Source organism: Bos indicus x Bos taurus, chromosome 21 (assembly GCF_003369695.1).
Source record: "Bos indicus x Bos taurus breed Angus x Brahman F1 hybrid chromosome 21, Bos_hybrid_MaternalHap_v2.0, whole genome shotgun sequence".
In the NCBI taxonomy this organism is placed as follows: Eukaryota; Metazoa; Chordata; class Mammalia; order Artiodactyla; family Bovidae; genus Bos; species Bos indicus x Bos taurus.
This window is the reverse complement of record NC_040096.1, coordinates 23,463,972-23,488,483: the sequence shown is the minus strand read 5'-3', so window position 1 is coordinate 23,488,483 and position 24,512 is coordinate 23,463,972. Positions and strand designations below refer to the sequence as shown.

The window sequence follows — 24,512 nt, the reverse complement described above, 5'->3', positions numbered from 1 at the left end:
AGTTAAACTTACCACCTGAAATTGGCCACTTGGACACCTGCCTTGCTTTGAATTCTTTTTCAATGACCACTCCTAAGACATCCCTCAAGTGTACGTGTATTTTTCTTACAGAGCTTGAATCCTTGTGAATATTACATGCCCAGAGGTACAACTGGAGAAGGCAATGGCACCCGACTCCAGTACTCTTGCCTGGAAAATCCCATGGACAGAGGAGCCTGGTAGGCTGCAGTCCATGGGGTCGCTAAGAGTCAGACACGACTGAGCGACTTCACTTTCACTTTTCACTTTCATGCATTGCAGAAGGAAATGGCAACCCACTCCAGTGTTCTTGCCTGGAGAATCCCAGGGACGGGGAAGCCTGGTGGGCGGCCGTCTATGGGGTCGCACAGAGTCGGACACGACTGAAGCGACTTAGCAGCAGCAGCAGCGGCCCAACTCTTCATCATGTAATTACAGAAAATGGCCACCAGGTGGCAGCACTTCCTTATGGCACACGGTTTTTTAGGGTCTTTTTTTTTTTGAGGTGGGGTGGTTTACTGTAATTTCCTTGCTATTTTATATTGGAATAGAGTTGATTTCTGACGTGGTATTTGTTTCCAGGGTACAGGAATTCAATTTAGTTATATCTAGACATTTATCCTCTTTCAGGTTCTTTTTTGCATATAGGTGATTACAGCGTGTTCAATAAACTTCCCTCTGCTTTTCAGTAGTTCCTTTTGAGATCGTCTTTGATATATATTGACGTGTATATGTTAATTCTAAACTCCTAGTTTCTCACGCCCTTATCTGGAGGCTCTGCAGAGGGCAAAGGCACTCCAGGTTCTTTGTGGAGGCACGCTGCCTGCCACATGCTCGGAGGTCCCTCAGCCCCGGGACGTTCCAGCCTTGGGACCCAAGCCAGGCAGGCTCCGGGGATGTGACCACAGCCTAGGTCACTATGGCCTGGGGGGAACAGAGTCAGCGTTTTGTTTTTTGTTTTTTTTTTTCTTTTGATGTTTTTAACCTATAATTTGAACTGGAGTATATAGGTGAATTACAATCATGTGGGTCGTTATTTCTTTTCTTCCTTTTCAATCCAGGATAACTTGATTCACTTCTACATAGATGTATATACATTATTTTTCGGGGTTTTTTATGTGTAGGTAATCACACAGTGTTGCATATGTTTACCTGAGTTACACAGAAGGTCCTGGTGACTTTATAAATAGTAGTGTGCATATACAAGTTTGAAGCAGCTCGTTTCTCCCTCATCCATAGCCTTCTATGTTGGAGAGCAGTTGTTTCTTTTCTAAGTCTGAGGCTGTGTCTCTTTAAGAAAGAAGTTCATTTTCATCCAGTTTAGATTATATCTAGAAGTGATATCATATGATGCTTGTCCGTCCCTGTCTCCCTTACTTCACTTCAAATAATCATCTCAACTTTCTTTTCTGTGACTGGACTTGGCATTATTTCCTACTTCTTTATGGTTGAGAAATATTCCATTGTGTATATGTACCCCATTGTGTATCCATTCATCTGAAATTTCTGCAATTAGCTTGCTTCCCAGACTTGGTTGTTGCATCTTTGGCCATGATTGCAGGAGTGTCTTTCAAATTTTTTTATTTTCTCTGGATTTATGCCCATGCATGGGATTCTTGGGTCCTAAAATACTTCTGTGTTATTTTTCAAATGAACTTCCATACTGTTCTCCCTACTGGATGAACCTATGTACATTACGATCAATAGTGCAGGAGAGTTTCCTTGTCTCTACACCCTCTCCAGCATTTATTCGTTTCTAAATAATTTTACTTATTCTTTTGTCCTTGGTTGCACTGGGCCTTGGTTGCAGAAATCCAGCTCTCTCTATCTGCAGTGAGCGGGGACTACTCTCTAGTTTCACTGTCAGAATGAGGCTTCTCACTGTGGTGGCTTCTGGTTGCAGAACGCGGGCTCTAGAGCACCAGGCTCCAGAAGCTGCAGTGGGAGGCCTCAGAAGTTGTAGCTCAGGGGCTCTAGAGCGCAGGCTCAGCAGCTGTGGCACATGTGGGCTTAGGGGCCACACTGATGTGGAATCTTCTGAGACCATGGTTCCAAACCAGGGAAGTCCTAGCATTTATTCTTTAAGATGTTTTAAGGTGACCATTCTGACCAATGTGAGTGCTTAGCTCCTTGGACTTTGATTTGCATTTTTCTAATAATTAGTGATGCTGAGAATAGTTTCATGTGCCTAAGTGCAATCTATAGACCTTCCTGAGAGAATTAACCATTTCAATCTTTGCCCCATTTTGTTCTTGGTTGTACGTATTATTGATATTAAGTTGCACAAGCTGTTCCTGTGTTTTGGAGATGAATCCCTTCTGGGTATCTTCCTTGGCAAATATTTTTTCCTATTTCAAATATTTATTCCTGATCTCAAAAATAGCAGAATAATTTGTTTGTTTCCAAGACAGATCATTCAATATCACAGTAATCCAAGTCTATGCCCTGACTGGTAATGCTGAAAAAGCTGAAGTTGAATGTTCCTATGAAGACCTACAAGACTTTCTAGAACTAACACCCAAAAAAGATGTTCTTTTCATTATAGGGGACTGGAATGAAAAAGTAGGAAGTCCACAGATACTAGGAGTAACAGGCAAGTTTGGGCTTGGAGTACAAAATGAAACAGGTCAAAAGCTAACAGAATTTTGCCAAAAGAACACCCAGGTCATAGCAAACACCCTCTTCCAACAACACAAGAGGAGACTCTACACATGGACATCACCAAATGGTCAATATCAACATTAGATTGATTATATTCTTTGCAGCCAAAGATGGAGAAGCACTATACAGTCAGCAAAAACAAGACTGGGAGCTGACTGTGGCTCAGATCATGAACTCCTTAGTGCTACTGCTAAGTTGCTGCTAAGTTGCTTCAGTCGTGTCCGGCTCCGTGCGACCGCATAGATGGAAGTCCACCAGGCTCCCCGTCCCTGGGATTCTCCAGGCAAGAACACTGGAGTGGGTTGCCATTTCCTTCTCCAATGCATGCATTCAGACTTAAATTGAAGAAAGTAGGGAAAACCACTAGACCATACAGGTATGACCTAAATCAAATCCCTTATGATTATACAGTGGAAATGACAAATAGATTCAAGGGATTAGATCTGATAGACAGAGTGCCTGAAGAACTATGGACGGAGGTTTGTGACACTGTACAGGAGGCAGTGATCAAGACCATTGCCAAGAAAAAGAAATGCAAAAAGGCAAAATGATTGCCTGAGGGGGCCTTATAAATAGCTGAGAAAAGGAGAGAAGTGAAAGGCAAAGGAGAAAGGAAAGATATACCCATTTGAATGCAGAGTTCCAAAGAATAGCAAGGAGAGAGAAGAAAGCATTCCTCAGTGATCAATGCAAAGAAATAGAGGAAAACAATAGAATGGGAAAGACTAGAGATCTCTTCAAGAAAATTAGAGCTACCACGGGAACATTTCATGCAAAGATGGGCTTGATAAAGGACAGAAATGGTATGGACCTAACAGAAGCAGAAGATATTAAGAGGTGGCAAGAATACACAGAAGAACTATACAAAAAGATCTTCATGACCCAGATAATCATGATGGTGTGATCACTCATCTAGAGCCAGACATCCTGGAATGCCAAGTCAGGTGGGCCTTAGGAAGCATCACTATGAACAAAGCTAGTGGAGGTGATGGAATTCCAGTTGAGCTATTTCAAATCCTAAAAGATGATGCTGTGAAAGTGCTGCACTCAATATGTAAGCAAATTTGGAAAACTCAGCAGTGGCCACAGGACTGGAAAAGGTCAGTTTTCATTCCAATCCCAAAGAAAGGCAATGCCAAAGAATGCTCAAACTATTGCACAATGGCACTCATCTCACACGCTAGCAAAGTGATGCTTAAAATTCTCCAAGCCAGGCTTCAGCAATACGTGAACCGTGAACTTTCAGATGTTCCAGCTGGATTTAAAAGGCAGAGGAACCAGAGATCAAATTGCCAACATCTGCTGGATCATGGAAAAAGCAAGAGAGTTCCAGAAAAAACATCTATTTCTGCTTTATTGACTATGCCAAAGCCTTTGACTGTGTGGATCACAACAAACTGTGGAAAATCCTTAAAGAGAAGGGAATACCAGACCACTTGACCTGGCTCCTGAGAAATCTGTATGCAGGTCAAGAAGCAACAGTTAGAACTGGGCATGGAACAACAGACTGGTTCCAAATTGGGAAAAGAGTACATCACCCTGCTTATTTAACTTTTTTGCAGAGTACACCATGAGAAACACTGGGCTGGATGAAGCACAGGCTGGAATCAAGATTCCTGGGAGAAATATCAATAACCTCAGATATGCAGATGATACCACCCTTATGGCAGAAAGTGAAGAACTAAAGAGCCTCTTGATGAAAGTGAAAGAGGAGAGTGAAAAAGTTGGCTTAAAACTCAACATTCAGAAAACTAAGATCATGGCATCTGGTCCCATCACTTCATGGCAAATACTTGGGGGAAACAATGGAAACAGTGAGAGACTTTATTTTGAGGAGCTCCAAAATCACTGCAGATGTGATGTGACTGCAGCCATGAAATAAATTAAAAGATGCTTGCTCCTTGGAAGTAAAGCTATGACCAACCAAGACAGCATATTAAAAAGCAGAGACATTACTTTGCCGACAAAGTCTCTCTGATCAAAGCTATGGTTTTTCAGTGGTCATGTATGGATGTGAGAGTTGGACTATAAAGAAAGCTTAGCACTGAAGAATTGATGCTTTTGAACTGTGGTGTTGGAGAAGACTCTTGAGAGTCCCTTGGACTGCAAGGAGATCCAACCAATCCATTCTAAAGGAGATCAGTCCCGAGTGTTCATTGGAAGGACTGATGCTGAAGCTGAAACTCCAATACTTTGACCACCTGATGCAAAGAACTGACTCATTTGAAAAGACCCTGATGCTGGGAAAGATTGAAGGCGGGAAGAGAAGGGGACAACAGAGGATGAGATAGTTGGATGGCATCACCGACTCGATGGACATGAGTTTGAGTAAGCTCCAGGAGTTGGTGATGAATGGGGAGGCCTGGCATGCTACAGTCCATGGGGTCGCAAAGAGTCAAACATGACTGAGCAACTGAACTGAACTGATTTTGAGGATTATCCTTGCCTTTCCTTGAGGATTTCCTTTAGGTATGCAAATGCTTTTAAGGTTAATTCAGTCCCACTTTCTGATTTGTGGTTTATTTTTCATTATTCTAGGAGATGGACCCATAAAGAACTTGCTGCGTTTTATGTCAGATTGTGTCCTGTTTATAATTTTCTCAAGGATTTCATAGTGTCCATCATTACATTTAGATATTTATGCTCTCTGGTGTTTATTTTGTGATTGGTGTTAGGATGCTTTCTAACTTCATTCTCATTTTCATGGTTGAAGGAATCCTCACGGTGTCCTCCCAAGTGGGTGTTCCCCATTTCCATCCCAAGCATCCGTGGAGGAGGGTTCCCTTGTCTGCACACCCTCTGTGCACTAATTGTTTGCAGAGTGTCTGGCAACGGCCATTCCTCCTGGTGTGATGTGATACTTCATTGTAGTTTAGAATTGCATTTCTCTAATGTTTAGTGATGTTGAAATCTTTTCATGTGATTTTTTAAAAAACGTGTGATTTAAACTTACATCTTGAAATTGGCTTTTTTAACGCCTGTCTCTTTCGATGACAAAGGACATTTCTGGAGGGCAAGTGTTTTTTACTTACAGCCCCAGAATCCTTGTGAATGTTAAATTCCCAGCAGCACAGCTCTGCATGGTGTTATTACAGGAAATGGCCACAAGGTGGCAGCAGTACTTCATGCCGCATTCTCTTTTTGTCTGGGGGCAGGAGCGGGTGGTCTGTAAATTCCTCGTTATTTTCTATCGGAATACAGTGGATTTCTGATGTTGTGTTTGTTTCAGGTTACAGGAACTCGATTCAGGTACACATAAACATTTATCTATTCCCTTTAGGGTTCTTTTTCGCATATAGGTAATTATAGTGTGTTCAATAAACTTTCCTGTGCTATTCAGTGAGTACTTTAAATTATCTCTTTGATATATATTAATATGTATATGTTAATTCCAATCTCTTAATTTCTCCTGCCTTCTCTGGAGGTTGGGGGCTCTCCAGAGGCAACAGGCACCCCAGGTCCATTTTGAGACACACTGCCTGCTACATGCTCCCAGCTCCCTCAGCCCCAGGACACTCCAGCCCTGGGACCCAAACCAGTCAGGCTCCAGGGATGTGACACCAGCCCAGCTCAGTATTTCCTGAGGGAAATAGAGTCAGAATTTCTTTTTCATTTTGTCTGTTTTCATCCCATCATTTGAACTGTGGGTTGGAAACATCCCCTGAAGGAGAGCATGGCAACCCACTCCAGTATTCTTGCCTGGAGAATCCCATGGACAGAGGAACCTGGTGGGCTACAGTCCATGGGGTCGCAAAGAGTCAGACACGACTGGGCGACTAAGCGCACACACAGTACAGTGAATTACAATCTTGTGGGTGTTTTGGTTTTTCCTTTTCCTTCTACCACAAATTGTTTCACTTTTACATAGATGTACATATGATTTGTTGGTTTTTTTCCCCCTCATAGATTAATACAGAGTGTGGAGTAAGTTTCCTTGTGTTACACGTGGGTCCTGGTCTCTTACTTTACCAGTAGTAGTGTGCATATCTTAGTCTGAAGCAGCTCATTTCTCCATGCCCCACATCTTTATATCTGGTGACCGGAAGTTTCTTTTCTAAGTCTGGGAGCCTGTGTCTCCAGGCAATAAGCTCTTTTGTATCCCTCTTTAGTTTATACCTAGAAATGATATCATATGATACTTGTCTTTCCTTGTCTCCCTCACTTCACTTGGAATGATCATCTCTATACTTTCTTTCCTGAAGCTGGACTTGGCATTATTTCCTACTTCTTTATGGTTGAGAAATATTCCGTTGTGTACATGGATCCCATTGTCTGTATCCATTCGTCTGTACTTCTACAACTAGCTTGCTTTCCTGTCTTGGATGTTGTACCTAGTGGGGCCGAAATCGCAGGTTACATGTCTCTATTAAAATTTTGGTCATCTCGACCCAGCTGCCTCGACTCCAGCCCAGTCCAGACATGAGACTCAAGCCTGCTCAGGCTTCTGGAATGGGAGAGCAGCCCAACTCAGGGAAGTCGTGGGGGATAAACTAGGCACTGCTTTTCTATTCCTTTTCTTTACTCTCAGGCCTGTGCTGTCTTGGAGTATAGTCAATTTGCGGTTTTGTGCTTGACTTCAGATTATAGCCACCTGATTCACTTATGACATATACATACAGCATATCTGTTCTTTTTTGGATCCTGTTGCTATAGAGGTTATTGCAGAAGGTCGAGTAAAGTACCCTGTGCTGACCATCAGGTCCTTCCTGAGTATCTAGAGAGATATATATTTCTGTGTATATTTGGAAGGAAGGAAAGAGATAACCTTCTGGATTATCTATTATAGATACAGATTTCTGTGTATATCTTAGCCCTGACATCCTAATTCATCCTTGCTCTTTCACTTTTTCTAGGGAACTTGTACTTGTGTTTGAATTCTCAGAGTCACTATTTTGTTGTAAATTTGTTCCATTGTATCTCTTTTTGTATTTTGCCTATAAGGCAAAATTGTCTTTCTCCATCCAACTGATTTCACTCAGTCTATGAAGCAGATCAGCCCTGGGATTTCTTTGGAAGGAATGATGCTAAAGCTGAAACTCCAGTACTTTGGCCACCTCATGCGAACAGTTGACTCATTAGAAAAGACTCTGATGCTGGGAGGGATTGGGGGCAGGAGGAGAAGGGGACGACAGAGGATGAGATGGCTGGATGGCATCACTGACTCGATGGACGTGAGTCTGAGTGAACTCCGGGAGTTGGTGATGGACAGGAAGGCCTGGCGTGCTGCGATTCGTGGGGTCGCAAAGAGTCGGACACGACTGAGTGACTGATCTGATCTGATCTGATCTGATGACCCTCCAAGGTCAATCCTTGTGACAATTAGTGGCACAATTTCAGTGGCCATTTTTCATGACTGTAACAGTCCATTGTATATATGTACACATCTTCTTTAACCTTTAATCCATCGGGTGGCATCTTGCTGGTTCTGTGTCTTGGCTCTAGGAAGCAGTGCTGTAGTGAATGATGGAGTGCCTGTGTATTTTTCACTGACGGTTTTCTCAGGATACAGGCCCAGGTGTGGGTATGTCAGACCATGGGCTGAGCCCTTTTGAAGCTTTAGTTTCTGGCCTGAGGAGACTGTCCTTTCTAGGGGCTGTTTCCAGTGTCCATTCACACTGACCATATAGGGGGGTTTCCTCTCTGCCTGGCTCTCTCCCGCATTTGTTGTTTGTAGATTTGTGAGGATGACCATTCTGACAGGTGAGAATTGACTTCTTGTTGTCTTTTAGATTGGCATTCCTCCTGCAATAATTGGGAATGTTGAGCATCTTGTCCTGTGGCCATTTGGGGATTTTGGGGATGTGAGAAAAACTTACCTGTTGCAGTTGGCTTCTTGAAAGTTCATTGTGTTTGGAATTTATTTCTTCGATAACCGTCCCAGGACCTTTCCTGCGGGCAGCTGTCACTAACAGCCCCACAGACCTTGTGAATTGGAGGTGCCAGTAAGCACAAAAGATTGAGTTGTAGTTATAAGGAATGTCCACAAGGCGGCAGCACTTTTTTTCATGCCCAACTCTGTTCCATCTGCGACCAGAGCCTTAGGGAAGGCGGGCTTCCTGGCCCAGTGAACTAGAGTGGCATATGTCTGAGAAAAACACCCAAGTGCTTGAGTCTCACTACTTCTTCCCCGTAAAGTTTTACCCCTCCCCTCAAGATTCATGCCTACCTGGGGCACCGCTCCCTGCTGAAGTGCCTGGGAGGCTGCACTCTCAGGAAGGAGGCTTCAGCAGGGGACGCCAGCGCCAGGGCCCTGGATTCTTGGTAGCTTTACCCTGTATCCTCGAGGCCAGCGGACTATGCCACCATCGTTGGGTGCAATAGGGATGCTTGTCCCAGCCAGAAAAAAAACAGACTGTACAGGTTAAGAGGCATCTCTATGAAGCGGACCCTGCCTGGCTGTCTCAACCCCACCCCAGTGCGGCCCTGGGACTCTAGTCTACTCAGGGTCCAGGGAGGGGATAGCAGCGCAAGTAAGCGAGGTCGGAGGGGATATAATAAGCATTACTTTTCTTTTTCTTTTCTTTAATCTCATGCCAATGCTATTGTTGAAGTATAGTCAATTTGCAGTTTTGTGATTAACTGATTCAGTTAAGACACATATATATATATATATATACACACACACACACACACACAGCGTATCTGTTCTTTTTATCGTTATTGAACAAGGTTGAATAGAATTCCTGTGCTGAAAATCAGGTCCTTGTGGATTATCTATTATAGATACAGATTTCTGTGTATAAGGTAGTAGTAATCTCCTAATATGTACCTGGCACTTTCTTTTCTTCTTTTTTTAACAATTCTTTTTAAGTCTCTTTTAAGTTGTAAATTACTTCCTCTGTATGTCTTTTTTTCAATTTTTCCCTCCAGGGACATCATCTGCTATTTTCTTCCTCTGTTGCTGACTTCGCTTAGTGTATTTTCCTCCAAGGTCCATGCTTGTGGGGACCACTGGCATAATTTCAGTGGCGATATTTGAAGTCTGAGTAATAGGCCCTTGTGTATATGTACCACATTTCTTTAAGATTTTATCTGTCAGTGGACTTTTTCTTGGGTCTATGTCTTGGCAGTTGGAGGTACCACTACAGTGAAAGTTGAGGTGCATGTGTAATTTTGAATGAAGGTTTTTCTATAGGCCCAGGTGTGAGTATTAGAATTCTAGCTTTAGTTGTCTTGACTATTTTGTTCTGGCCTGTGCAGGCTGTCCCTTCAAAGGGCTCTTGCCAGCGTCTGTTCGCAGGCAACACGAAGGGGGATTTCATCATCTCCCAGCTCTCTCCTCCATGTACTGTTTGCAGACAGTTAGGATGGCCATTCTAACTGTCCGATGTCCGATGGGATTTGATTTCTTGTTGATTTCTTGTTGTCGTTTTGATCGGCATCACTCCTATAATGATTCAGGATGATGAACATCTTGCCTGTGGTTGTTTGGGTTCTTTTTTTCTTTCCTTAAGGGGTATGAGGAAAATTGACCTTTAAAATTGATTTCTTGAAAGTCGATTGTATTTGGAATTTATCTCTAATACCTGCCGCAGGACCTTTAACAGCCCCATAGGCCTTCCTAATTGCAGGTGCCAGTCAGCACTGGTGGGCAAGTTGTTCTTACAGGAAATGTCCACAAGGCGGCAGCACTTCTTCATGCTCAACTCAGGTTCCACCTGCCACCAGAGCCTTAAGGAAAGTCGACTTCCTGGGCTGTGAATTAGAGTGGAGTGTGCCTGAGCAAACACCCAAGCCCTTCTATCTCACCACCTCTTCCGCCCTGAAGTTTCACCCCTCCCCTCTAGCCTCATGCTTAACTTGGGCAGTGCTCCCTGCTGGGGTGCCTAGGAGGCTGCACTCTCAAGAAGGAGTCTTGAGCTGGAGACCCCAGCACGGGGAAACCTGCAATCTGGGCAATTTTCTGTGTTCCTCCAAGTCAGAGGGTCGGGCCATCAGGATTTCAGTTCACTAAGGATACTGGTCCCAGCTCGGCTATCTCAATACCACCCACGTCCATCCCTGGTTTAAGCCTATTCAGCTACCAAGATTCAGATAACATCCTAAGTCAAACAGATTGGAGGAAATAAACTAGACATTACTTTTCTTTCCTTTATTTCATGCTGATGCTATGGTGAAGTCCAGGCTATTTTCAGCTTTGTCTTTGTCCACAGTGTACAATGGACTGATTCAGCTATGACACATATATTATGGGCTTTAGTACTTTTTACTGATTATTTTGCCACACAGTTTATTGAACAAGGTCGAATAAAGTACTCTGTGCTGAACATCAGATCCCTGTGGAACATTTATTAGAGGTATAGTTTCCTTGTACATGTGCAAGAAACGAAGGAAGGAGATAGTCCTTGTGGGTGTTCTATTACAGCTACAGATTTCTTGGTATATGATAGAGATAAATATTTCTCTAGATACATGCACAGAAGGAAGGATGGAAGGTGGAAAATAATCCTTGTTGCTTAGCTAATACCAAGACATATTTCTGCGGGTATATTAGAAACCCTGGAGAAGGAAATAACAACCCATTCCAGTATACTTGCCTGGGTAATGCCATGGGCAGAGGAACCTGGCAGGCTACCATTCAAGGAGTTTGCAAATTTTCTGACAAGACTTAGCGACCAAACAACAACAATGTTAGAGATACACATTTCAGCACATATGTGGAAGGAAGGAAGGAGATAATTCTTGTGCATAATCTATTACAGATACAGATTTCTGTGTATACAGTAGTAACAACCTCCTAATTCATCCCTGGAACTTTCTCTCTCTCTCTCTTTTTTTTTTTTTATAATATTTGTGTTTTAATCTCAGTCTCATTTTATGATGCAAATTATTTCCTCTGTAACTCTTTTGTTCAATTTCGCCTTCCAGGGACATCATCTGCTATTCTTCTATCTTCTTCTGGTGCTGACTTCACTTAGTGTATTTTCCTCCAAGGTCCATGCTTGTGGGGACCATTGGCTTAATTTCATAATTTTATTGGCGATATTTGAAGTCTGAGTAATAGCCCCTTGTATATATGTACAACATTTCCTTAAGATTTAATTCGTCAGTGGACCTATTCTTGTGTCTGTGTCTTGGCAGTTGGAGGTACCACTGCAGTGAAGGTTGGGGTTCATGTGTCATTTTGAACGGTGATTTTTTTTGTAATACAGGCCCAGGTGTGGGTATTAGAATCCTAGTAATGTAGGCCCAGGTGTGGGTATTAGAATCCTAGTAATGTAGGCCCAGGTGTGGGTATTAGAATCCTAGCTTTAGTTCTCTTGACCTGTGTGTTCTGCCCTGTGCAGGCTGTCCCTTCAAGAGACTTGCCAATGTCTGTTCCCAGGGAATGTGAGGGGAGGTTCCGTCATCCCCCGGCTCTCTCCTCCATGCAGTGTTTGCAGACAGTTAGGATGCCATTCTGTCCAGTGGGATTTGATTGCTTGTTGTCATTTTGATCAGCGTCACCCTGTAATACTTCGGGATGCTGAGCATCTTGGCCTGTGGCCGTCTGGGTTCTTTTTCTCTCTTTTCTTTCTTTCTTTCCTTAAAGGATGTGAGGAAGATTGACCTTTGAAATTGGCTTCTTGAACATAGGTTGTGTTTGGTGTTCATTTCTGCAATACCTGCCTCAGGGCCTTTTCTGAGGGCAGCTGTCATTAACTGCCCCACAGGCCGTTTGAATTGGAGGTGCCAGTCAGCACTGGTGGACAAGTGTAGTTATAGGAAATGTCCACAAGGCGGCAGCACTTCTTCACGTTCAACTGGTTGCACCTGCGCCCAGAGCCTTAGGGAAAGTGGGCTTCCTGGGCTGTGAATTACGGTGGGGTGTGCCTGAGCAAACACCCAAGGACTTCAGTCTCCCTACTTCTTCTCCCTAAAGCTTCACTCCTCCCCTCCAGGCTCATGCCTACCTTGGGTACCACTCCCTGCTGAGGTGCCTAGGAGGCTGCACACTCAGGAAGGAGACTTCAGCTGGGGACCCCAGCACCGGAGAGCTGGATACTTGGTGACTTTCCCCTGTATCCAGAGTCAGGCCACCATTTCTGGGGTTCACTAGGGAGTCTGGCTCCAGCCAGAGAAAACCAGACAGTACAGGCTTAAGAGGAGCCTCAGTGCAGGGTGCCCTGCGCGGCTGTGTCGGCCCCACCCCAGTGCAGCCCTGGGACTGAGTCTACTCAGGGTCCAGGGAGGGGATAGCAAGTCACAGAGGTCGGAGGGCATAAACTAACATTGTATTTCTTTCCTTTTGTCTCATGTCAGTGCTATGTTGAAGTCTAGTCAATTTGCAGTTTTGTGCTTGTCCTCAGTGAGCAACTGAGACTGGTTGGCCTACACAGCTTGTGTGAGTGATGCCAGGGAAACTTCTTAGTGACGCAGATTTGGAGTCAGACGCAGCCGTGGCAGGAGTGGAGACGCCGCAAAAGCAAAATGAGAAGAAAGGTAAAAAAGAGAAGCCAAAATCTAGTAAGACTAAAAGGGAAGCAGAAGAAAAGTAAGAAATAATTTCTCCCAAAGCTAAAAAGGTTAAAAAGAAAGCAGAACCTTCTGAGGTTGATGTGAATTCTCCTAAATCTAAAAGTCAAAAAAGAAAGAGGAGCCATCCTAAGATGACATTATTTCTCCTAAAACCAAAGTTCAAAAAAATTCAAAGGAGGCCTGTGAAAATACAATTGTTTCTCTTAAAACCAAAAAGTTATAAAAAATGAAGAGCCTTCTGAGGAAGAATTGGGTGCACCCAAGCCCAAAAATAGGAAGGAAGAAAAAGAAATAAATGGAGAAATTCGAGAGAAAAGCCCCAACCTCAAGAATGGATTCCCTGATTCTGGACCTGACTCCAACTCCAAGGAAGCTGCCAGTGAAGAAAACAGTGAGTTAGAGCAGGGAATGACTGTGGAGCAAAAAGAAGAAGCTTTCTCTAATTTTCCCGTATCTGAAGAAACTATTCAACTTCCCAAAGCCCATGGGGTGACCTTCCTGTTTCCTATACAAGCAAAGATGTTTCACTGTGTCTATAGTGGGAAGGATTTGATTGCACAGGCGCAGACAGGAACTGCAAAGACATTCTCTTTTGCTATCCCTTTGGTTGAGAAACTTCTTGGAGAACTGCAAGACTGGAAGAGAGGTCATGCCCCTCAGGTACCGGTTCTTGCTCCACAAGGGAGCTGGCAAGTCAAGTAAGCAGAGACTTCAGTGACATCACAACAAACCTGGCAGCGGCTTGTTTTCATGGTGAAATGTCATATCAAAGACCACCTGCAGAATGGCAAGCTAGATCTCACCAAACTTAAGCATGTTATCCTGGCTGAAGTTGACCAGATGTTGGATATGGGCTTTCCTGATCAAGTGGAAGAGATTTTATGTGTGACATACAAGAAAGATTCAGAAGACAATCCCCAAACACTGCTTTTTTCTGCAACTTGCCCCAATTGGGTGTATAATGTTGCTACAAAATACATGAAATCTACATACGAACAAGTGGACCTGACTGGTAAAAAGACGCAGAAAACTGCAATAACTCTAGAGCATCTGGCTATCAAGTGCCACTGGGCTCAGAGGACATCAGTTACTGGAGATGTGTCTGAGTGTACAGTGGTTATCAAGGGCGCACTATCATATTTTGTGAAATGAAGAAAGAAGCCCAGGAGTTGTCACAGAATGTGGCTGTAAGACAGGATGCCAGTCATTACACCAGACATTCCACAGAAGCAGAGGGAAATCGCCCTGAGAGGTTTTAGAAATGGTGATTTTGGAGTTTTGGTTGCAACCAATGTTCCTGCACATGGGTGAGACATCCCCAAGGTTGATCTGGTTGTTCAGAGTTCTCCACCAAAGGATGTAGAATCCTACATTCATCATTATGGGCAAATAGGTAGAGTGGAGAGGACCGGGGTTTGCATCTGCTTCTACCAGCACAAAGAAGAATACCAGTCAGCCCAAGTGGAGCAAAAAGCGGGAATTTTTTTTTAATATAAATTTATTTATTTTAATTGGAGGCTAATTACTTTACAATATTGTATTGGTTTTGCCATACATCAACATGAATCTGCCACGGCTGTACATGTGTTCCCCATCCTGAACCCCCCTCCCACCTCCCTCCCCATCCCATCCCTCTGGGTCATCCCAGTGCACCAGCCCCAGGCATCCTGTATCATGCATCGAACCTGGACTGGAGATTCATTTCATATATGATATTATACATGTTTCAATGCTTTTCTCCCAAATCATCCCTCCCTCCCTCTTCCACAGAGTCCAAAAGACTGTTCTATACATCTGTGTCTCTTTTGCTGTCTCGCATACAGGGTTATTGTTACCATCTTTCTAAATTCCATATATATGCGTTAGTATACTGTATTGGTGTTTTTCTTTCTGGCTTACTTCACTCTGTATAATAGGCTCCAGTTTCATTCACCTCATTAGAACTGATTCAAATGTATTCTTTTTAATGGCTGAGTAATACTCCATTGTGTATATGTACCACAGCTGTCTTATCCATTCATCTGCTGATGGACATCTAGGTTGCTTCCATGTCCTGGCTATTATAAACAGTGCTGCAATGAACATTGGGGTACACGTGTCTCTTTCAATTCTGGTTTCCTCGGTATGTATGCCCAGCAGTGGGATTGCTGGATCATAAGGCAGTTCTGTTTCCAATTTTTTAAGGAATCTCCACACTGTTCTCCATAGTGGCTGTACTAGTTTGCATTCCCACCAACAGTGTAAGAGGGTTCCCTTTTCTCCACACCCTCTCCAGCATTTATTGCTTGTAGAGTTTTGGATAGCAGCCATTCTGACCGGCGTGAGATGGTACCTCTTTGTGGTTTTGATTTGCATTTCTCTGATAATGAGTGATGTTGAACATCTTTTCATGTGTTTGTTAGCCATCTGTAAGTCTTCTTTGGAGAAATGTCTGAAAAAGCAGGAATTAAATTTTAACAAATAGCTGTTCCTTCTGCAACAGAGGTAATAAAAGCTTCTAGCAAAGATGCCATCAGGCTCCTGGACTCTGTGCCTCCCACTGCGATTGGTCACTTCAAGCAGTCAGCCGAGAAGCTGACTTCGGAGAAGGGAGCTGTAGAAGCCCTGGCAGCAGCCCTGGCCCGCATTTCCGGTGCCACCTCGGTAGCCCAGCGCTCCTTGATCAACTCCAAAGCGGGCTCTGTGATTATGATCTTGTGGTGCTCAACTGAAATGCCAAACATTAGCTATGCTTGGAAAGAATTTAAAGAGCAGCTGGGTGAGGATATTGATTCCAAAGTGAAGGGAATGGTCTTTCTCAAAGGAAAGCAGGGTGTTTGCTTTGATATCCCTACTGCATCAGTAACAGAAGTACGGGAAAAGTGGCATGATTCACGGCACTGGCAGCTTCTACCAGCACAGAAGCAACCAGAGCTAGACGGTCCACGGGAAGGATATTGCAACTTCCGAGGACAGTGAGAAGGCCATTGAGGCTTCAGGGGACAGGCGAGGCCAACCAAGGTGTCAGGGGACAGCAGGAAAGAAGTAGAAGCTTCAGAGGACAGCGATCAGGAGGTGGCAACAAAAGTAACAGATTCCAAAACAAAGGCCAGAAGCAGAGTTTTAATAAAGCATTTGGACAGCAATTTGAAGTAGAAGATTTATTTGCCAAAAACAGAACTATGTTCCGCAACGTGGAACAACATTATTATCAGCAACATTATTTTTCATACAAAGTTAAAAGCACATTGTATTTCCTTCCTGACCACTTGCCCAGTCCCCATCTCTTTGAGAGAGAAAAGCTTCATCTAAATTATTTCATCTGATTGATGACTGTCATTTATAACTTTATTGCTACTTGTGTATTGGGTATTCCTTTGGAAAAGGTGTATGGATTCATTACATATTCTGATGTATTGTCTATAGATTATAAGATAAAGTCAAGCATGTCTCTGCTGATACTTTTTAAGTTGAACTGTCTTTATACTTAGAAATGTCTCTTAATAGTAGGGTTCCTGGGAGAAGGCAATGGCACCCCACTCCAGTACGCTTGCCTGGAGAATCCCATGGACGGAGGAGCCTGGTAGGCTACAGTCCATGGGGTCGCTAAGAGTTGGACACGACTGAGCGACTTCACTTTCACTTTTCACTTTCCTGCATTGGAGAAGGAAATGGCAACCCACTCCAGTATTCTTTCCTGGAGACTCCCAGGGACAGAGGAGCCTGTTGGGCTGCCGTCTGTGGAGTCACACAGAGTCGGACACGACTGATGCAACTTAGCAGCAGCAGCAGTAGGATTCCCTGGTGGCTCAGATGGTAAAGACTGGCAATGCAGGATCCCTGGGTCAGGAAGATCCCCTGGAGAAGGAAATGGCAACCCAGTCCAGGAACCTTGCCTGTAGAATTCCATGGACAGAGGAGCCTAGCAGGCTCCAGTCCATGGGGTTGCAGAGAGTCAGGCATGACGGAGCAACTATCACTCAGTGAGCAATGGATTGATTTACTTGTGACAGATAAATACAGCATATTTGTACTTTTTTAAAAAATTTTTGCCATAGACTTTATTAAACAAAGTTCATAAACTTCTCTGTGCTGTATATCAGGTCCCTCTGGACTCTTCATTAGAAATACACATTTTTTGTACATGTGCAAGGAAAAGAAGGAGATAGTCCTTGTGGATTATCTATTACAGCCACAGATTTCTATGTATATGTTAGAGACAAATGTTTCTCTGTATATGAGCATAAACGCAAGAAAGTAAGGAAGGAGATAATCCTTGTGGGTTAGCTAATACAGATACAGATTTCTGTGTATACGTCAGTACTGACTTCCTAATTCATCCCTAGCCCTTTCCATTTTTTTCCCCTGCAATTCTTTGTGTATGAATCTCTGAGTCTCCTTTTGTGTTGTAAATTACTTCCACTGTCTCTCTCTCTCTCTCTTTTTTTTTTACTTTGCCTGGAAGGGACATCATCTGCTATTTTCTTCCTCTGTTGCTAAATCCACTTACTGTATGATCCTCCAAGGTCCATCCTTGTGGTGACCAGTGGCTTAATTTCGTAATTTCAGTGGCAATTTTTATATCTGAATAACAGCCTATTGTATATATGTACCACGTTTCTTTAAGATTTACTCTGTCGGTGATACTTTATTGAGTCTGTGTCTTGGCTATTGGAAGTAGCATTGCGGTGAACGCTGTGGTGTGTGTGTCTTTTTGAATGATGATTCTCTCAGGATTTAGGTTCATGTGTGGGAAGTCCATATCCTAGGCTTAGTTTTCTGGAAAGTTTTTTTTTTTTTTTTTTTTCTGGGATGGGGAAGCTGTCCTTTCTAGCAACTGTTGCCAATGTCCATTCCCACTAACTATGCAGGGAGGTTCCCTCTTCTCCCAGCTCTCTCCCACATTTATTATTTGTCAACTTGTGAAGATGACCATTCTGACAGGTGGGATTTGATTTTTTGTTGTCGTTTTAATCGGCATTCCTCCTGTAATATTTAGGGATGTGGAGCATCTTGTCCTGAGGCCATCTGGGTTTTTTTTTTCCTAAAGGATGTGAGGAAATTTTATATGTTACAAGATGCTTCTTGAAAGGCAGTTATGTTTGGAATTGATTTCTGCAATACCCACCCCAGGACCTTTCCAGGGGGCTGTGGTCTTTAACAGCCACACAGGTGCCAGTAAACACCAGTGGGCAAGTTGTAGTTACAGGAAATGTCCAAATGGTGGCAGCACTTTGTCATGCCCAACTCTGGTTCCACCTGCAACCAGAGCCTTAGGGAAGGTTAACTTCCTGGACTATAAATTTGAGTGGAATGTGACTGAGCAAACCCCAAAGGCCTTGAGTCTCACTGCTTCCCCCTAAAGCTTTACCCCTCCCCTCAAGTCTCATGCCTACCTGGGGCACTGCTCCCAGCTGAGGTGCCTAGGAGGCTGCACTCTCAGAAAGGAGGCTTCAACTGGGGACCCCAGTGCCAGGGCCCTGGATACTTGGTGACTTTACCCTTGCCCTCAAGGCCAGAGGTTCAGGCCACCATCAGTGGGTTGCACTAGGGATTCTGGTCCCAGCCAGAGAAAACCAGAGACAGTACAGGATTGAAACAGATCTCAATGCAGGGCATCCTGCCTGGCTGTCTAGACCCCACACTAGCCCAGCCCTGGAATTCAAGCCTAATCACGTTCCTGGGATCAAATAGCATCCTGAGTCCAGCAGGTGGGAGGGCATAAACTAGGCATTACTTTTCTTTCCTTTTCTTTAATCTCCTGCCAACGCTATGTTGAAGTCTAGTTGATCTGCAGTTTTGTGCTTGTCTTCAGTGTGTTGCTGGCCAAAAGCTTGGCCTCTCTGCCCACCGAAGCTGAATGAAAAATATGGAGACAGAGTTTGGAGGAAATAGAAAGGTGGCTTTAATTCTCAGCCGGCAGAGTGCGGAACGCAGTAGTCTCATGCCTCAAGAACTGTGCCCCCGCTCCACAAGGAGTCTAGGAGCTTACATAAGATGAGGGACAAAGGTATTAGGATCTTGATTTCTTCCTCGTGCATTGTTTTGTCGACTAAAAAATATAGTCACACCCTGAAAGTAGAGTTATTTTATTTGATGCGAATGCTTAGGACTTCAAACCCAGGAGACAGCATCTCAGTAGCTCTGAGAAAACTGCTCCAAGGAGGCAGAGGGTGAGTCAGGCTATGTACAGGTTTGCAACACAGGGAGCAGGCAGTCTGCACATCAAAGATCAGGTATCAGGTTAAGGGATCTAGCATTCTGTGTCTGGGAGGTGCAGCCTCGGGGTCACTGCCTCCACTCCTTTCCCGTGACCTCAGCTGTCGGGGCCAGTCCCATCTCCTCGCCCACCTTGCTTCCTGCACCCCCAGCCCCTCAGCAGTCACTGGGGGCGGGGGCAGCAGCAGCACCCCCTGGATCACAATCTGGGGAGCCCTCACTCACATTTGGGGGCCAGAAATCACTGATGGCGGTGACATTTCTTGTTCATTAATATGGCAGGAGATATTTTCATTTAACAATTTCAAAGACAGTCACAGGCTAGAGTCAGTAGCTCAGTCATTGAGTCTGGCCGTTCAGTGGCTCTGTGGCCTTCTTTCCGATGTGTAACACAAGGGCGAGGGTGTCGTAAGCAGATAGGGGATGTATTTAGCATAGAGTCTAAAGAAAAATGTGAACTGTAACGCCTGCAGAGTTAGGCTGCAGAAAAGCAAACTTACAGACATGCAGAGTTAGGAGCAGTTAAAGTAAAAAAGTAGGAATGTTCAGGCCTGCTCACTGTTCTCTTTATCTTCTTTGTTCTCAGGAAGGGGAAAGAGAAAAACTCACTCCTTTTTTTTTCCTTCCACTGCAACAAGTGTACAACAGACTGATTCAGTTATGACTTAATCATACAACATATTTGTACTTTTTATTGATTCTTTTGCCATAGAGATTATTGAACAAGGTGGAGTAAAGTTCTCTATGTGAACATCAGGTCCCTGTGGAGGAACTATTAGAGATACAAATGTTTTTATATGTGCAAAAGGAAGGGAATATTCCTTGTGTATTATCTATTATAGTGACAGGTATTTATTTATATGTTAGATATAAGTATTTCTATGTATATGTAAATAGAATAAAGGAAGGCAGGAGATAATCCTTGTGGATTAGCTAATACAGATACAGATTTCTGTGTTTACATTAGTACTGACCTCCTAATTCATCTCTAGCCCTTTTCTTTCTCTGGATTCTTTTTTTGTATTTGAAGCTCTGAGTCTCCTTTGGTGTTGTAAATTACTTCCAATGTATTTCTTTTTTTAAACTTTGCCTACAAAGGACATCATCTGCTATTTTCTTCCTCTGTTGCAGACTCCACTTAGTGTTTGATCCTCCAGGGTTCAACCTTGTGGTGACCAGTGGCATAATTTCATAATTTCAGTGGCAGTTTTCTTGTCTGAGTAATGGCCCATTGTACATATGTACCACATTTCTTTAAGATTTAATCTGTCTATTGTAAGTAGCAGTACAATGAGGGGGGGGGGGTTCACATGCCTGTTTGAATGGTGGTTTTCTCAGGACATTGACCAGGTGAGGGAACGTCAGATCCTACGGTTAGCTGTCTCAAGGGGCAGTCTCTATCCCACCCTAGTCCTTCTTCCTTCCTTATTTATTATCTGTTTATCTTTTTTCCCCCAGTTTTGTGTTTCAATCCTTGCCAAATTTTAATGGAGCTGTTTGGTATAATTTGAGTATAGATCCTTTATCTGATATGTGTTTTGGAAATAGTCTCTTTCAGTTTGTGGTTCATTATTTGATTTTCTGAATAAGGTATTTCATAGAGTAAAAGTTTTTAATTTAATAAGTAATTTTATAATTTTTATTTTTTCTGAGTAAGTTTTTACTCATATGAAAGTGAGTAATTGTAAGGAAGTGAGTAATATGAATGTTATTAGTTATATGAAAGTTATTAATTTTATGAAAATTATTCAATTTATGCCAGTTATTCAGTTTATGAAAGTTATTTTTATGGAAGTTTTAATTTTATGGAATATTGATCTACATAGATATATATATATATATTTATCTACCGAGAGATATAAATATCTATGTACCCAGAGATGTTAAAATCTACACAGAGATATAAAAATTATATCTTGATAAAAATATCTATGTACATATCTGTTTATATTCTTTGGCTAGGTGTGTTTTTCAGCCTTTACCAAATGTGAATGGGGCTGTTTGGTCTAATTTGAGTACAGATCCTTTATTTGATATGTGTTTTGGAAATGATTTCTTCCAGTCTGTGGTTCATCTTTTGGTTTTCTGAATAAGGTGTCTCCTGGAATAGAAATTTTTAATTTTATAAATAATTTTATAATTTCAATATTATGAGAAAGTTTTTAATTTGATGAAGCAGTTTTTAATCTCACGAAGTTTAAATTTTCAGAAACTTATTCATTTTATGAACTTTTAAATTCTTTGTTGCTGTTCAGTTGCTAAGTTGTGTCCAACTCTTTGTGACCCCATGGACTGCAGCACGCCAGTATTCTCTGTCCACTCTCTCCTGGAGTTTGCTAATTCGTGTCCACTGAGTCAGTGATGCCATCCAACCATCAGATCCTCTGCCGCCCCCTTCTCCTCCTGCCCTCAATCTTTCCCAGAATCAGGGTCTTTTCAAATGAGTCAGTTTTTCACGTCAGGTGGCTGAAGTATTGGAGCTTCAACTTCAGCATCAGTCTTTCCAATGAATACTCAAGGTTGATTTCCCTTAGGATTGACTGGTTTGATCTCCAAGATGTCCAAGGAACTCTCAAGAGTCTTCTCTAGCACCACAGTTCAAAAGCATCAGTTCTGCAGTGCTCAGCCTTCTTTATGGTCCAACTCTCATATGCATGCTACTGCTGCTAAGTCGCTTCAGTCGTGTCCGACTCTGTGAGACCCCAGAAATGACAGCCCACCAGGCTCCCCCGTCCCTGGGATTCTCCAGGCAAGAACACTGGAGTGGGTTGCCATTTCCTTCTCCAATGCATGAAAGTGAAAAGTGAAAGTGAAGTCGCTCAGTCGTGTCGGACTCTTCTCGACCCCATGGACTGCAGCCTACCAGGCTCCTCCATCCATGGGATTTTCCAGGCAGGAGTACTGGTGTGGGGTGCCATAGCCTTCTGCATACCTGACTACTGGAAAAACCATAGCTTTGATTATACAGACCTTTTTCAGCAAAGTGATGTGTCTGCTTTTTAACATTCTGTCTAGGTTTGTCATAGGTGTTTTTCAAAAGAACAAATATCTTTTAATTTCATGCTGCAGTCACCATGAAATTTGAAGCACAGTGATTTTGGAGCCCAAGAAAAGAAAATCTGCCACTGTTTGCATTTTTTCCCAATCTGTTTGCCATGATGTGACAGCACTGGATGCCATGATTTTAAGTTGAGTTTGAAGTCAGTTTTTTCACTCTCTCTTCCACCCTCATCAAGAGGCTCTTTAGTTCTTCTTAGTTTTCTGCCATTAGGGTGGTATCATCTGCATATGTGAGGTTGTTAATATTTCTCCCATCTGTCTTGATTCCAGCTTATGATTCATCCAGCCAGGCATTTAGCAAGATGTACTCTGCATATGGCCTTTTATACAGTTCATGAGGTTCTCAAGGCAAGTATACTGGCATGGTTTGCCATTCCCTCCTCTAGTGGATCATGTTTTGTCACAACTCTCTGCTATGACCCGTGCATCTTGAGTGGCCCTGCATGGCATGGCTCATAGCTTCACTGAGTTATACAAGCCCCTTTGCCACAACAAGGCAGTGATCCACGAAAGGGATTCTTCATGTCATTGACCCTTTTTCAACAACACAAGGGATGACTTTACACATGGACCTCACCAAATGGTCATTACTGAACTCAAATTGATTACATTCTTTGTAGCTGAAGCTGGAGGAACTATAATCAGTCAGCAAAAACAAGACTTGGAGCTGACTATGGCTCATATCATCAGATTCTCACAGAAAAACTCAGGCTTAAACTAAAGAAAACATGGGAAAAACACTAGACCAGCCAGGTATGACTTAAATCAAATGCCATATGGATTCACAGTAGAGGTAATGAATAGATTCAAGGGACTAGATCTAGAGTGTGCCTGAAAAACTATGGACAGAGGTCTGTAATATTGTACAGGAGGTGGCAAACAAAACCATCCCAAAGAAAAAGAAAAGCAAGAAGGCAAAGTGGTTATCCAAGGAGGCTTTACAAATAGTGGAAGAATGAAAAGAATCAAAAAGCAAGGGAGAGAGGGAAAGGTACATCCAACTAAATGCAGAGTTCCAAAGAACAGCTAGGAGAGACAAGAAGGCCTTCTTCAATGAACAGTGCATAAAGCTAGAATAAAAAACAGAAGGGGAGAGACTAGAAATCTCTTCAGGAAAATTGAAAACATCAAGGGAGCATTCCACCCAAAGATGGCATAATAAAGGATAAAAATGATAGAGAAGACAATGAAGAGATCAAGAAGAGATGAATACATGGAAGAACTGTATAAAAAAGATCTTAATGAACTGCATTACCACGATGATGTGGTTAGTCACCCAGAGCCAGACATTTGGGAGTGTGAAGTCAAGTGGGCCTTAAGAAGCACTACTGTTAATAAAGCTAGTGGATGCAAAGAAATTCCAGCAGAATTATTCAAATCCCTAAAGGATGATGTCATCAAGATTTTGCATTCATTATATCAGCAAATCTGGAAACCCAGCAGTGGCCACAGGACTGGAAAAGGTCAATCCTCATCCCAGTTCCCAAGAAGGGTAGTACCAAAGAATGTGCTAACCACTGACATTTGCACTCATCTCCCATGCTAGTAAGGTCATGCTTAAAATCTTGCATGCTAGGCTTCAGCATTATGTGAACCAAAAACTTCCAGATGTCCAAGCTGGGTTTAGAAATGGAGGAGAAACTAAAGATCAAATTGCCAACATTCACTGGATTATAGAGAAAGCAAGGGAATTTCAGGAAAACATCTATCTCTGTTTCATTGACAACACTAAAGCCTTTGACTATGTGGATCATGACAAACTATAGAAAGTTCTTAAAGAGATGGGAATACCAGACCATCTTGTCTGTCTTCTGAGAAATCTGTGTGCAGGTCAAGAAGTAACAGTTAGAACCCTTTATAGAACAACTGATTGGTTCAAGATTGAGAAAGGAATACGACAGCGCTGTCTGCTGTCACCCCATTTGTTTAACCTATACTTTAAGCACATCATGAAAAAGGCTGGGCTGGATGAGTTACAAGCTGAAATCAAGATAGGCGGGAAACACATCAACAGCCTCAGATATGGGGATGATACCACTCTAATGGCAGAATGTGAAGAGGAACTAAAGAGCTTCTTGCTGAGTGAAGGAGAGTGAATGAGCCAGCTTAAGACTAAA

General features: G+C 42.9%; 1 pseudogene; it reads left to right on the top strand.

Annotated features, from left to right (window-relative positions):
- The first annotated feature begins 13,010 nt into the window (after nucleotides 1-13,010).
- Nucleotides 13,011-16,095, top strand: LOC113879571 (annotated as a pseudogene).
- The last annotated feature ends 8,417 nt before the right edge of the window (nucleotides 16,096-24,512 follow it).